Raw genomic sequence first — 370 nt, 5'->3', positions numbered from 1 at the left:
ATAATCTTCCAATATAAATTCTTTCTACACATGCAAACAAATCTTGCAACATCGAAATGTTTCGAACAATAAATTCCCTTCTGATATCATTGAAAGGGGAAAGCAGGTTATCCGTGTAAATGCGAATGACACTAAAACAAATGATAATTCAATTATGTACGAAAAGGCAGTAAAAGATGCTGAGTATAAGTTCTCATACACAGACATACGAGACGTGATCTATTAGTAAAATATATTTTCTTTCATATTGACAAATTACAAACGTCTATTTTCTACCGAAATTTAACACGTTGTTTCTTGTTCTTTGAGGGAACAAATTGCAAATCAATCACTTCAGTTACAGATACACAGTGTCACATCTGTAATTGAG

This window comes from Penaeus monodon, chromosome 27 (genome assembly GCF_015228065.2).
Source record: "Penaeus monodon isolate SGIC_2016 chromosome 27, NSTDA_Pmon_1, whole genome shotgun sequence".
Lineage (NCBI taxonomy): Eukaryota > Metazoa > Arthropoda > Malacostraca > Decapoda > Penaeidae > Penaeus > Penaeus monodon.
Note: the sequence above shows the minus strand (reverse complement) of the source record.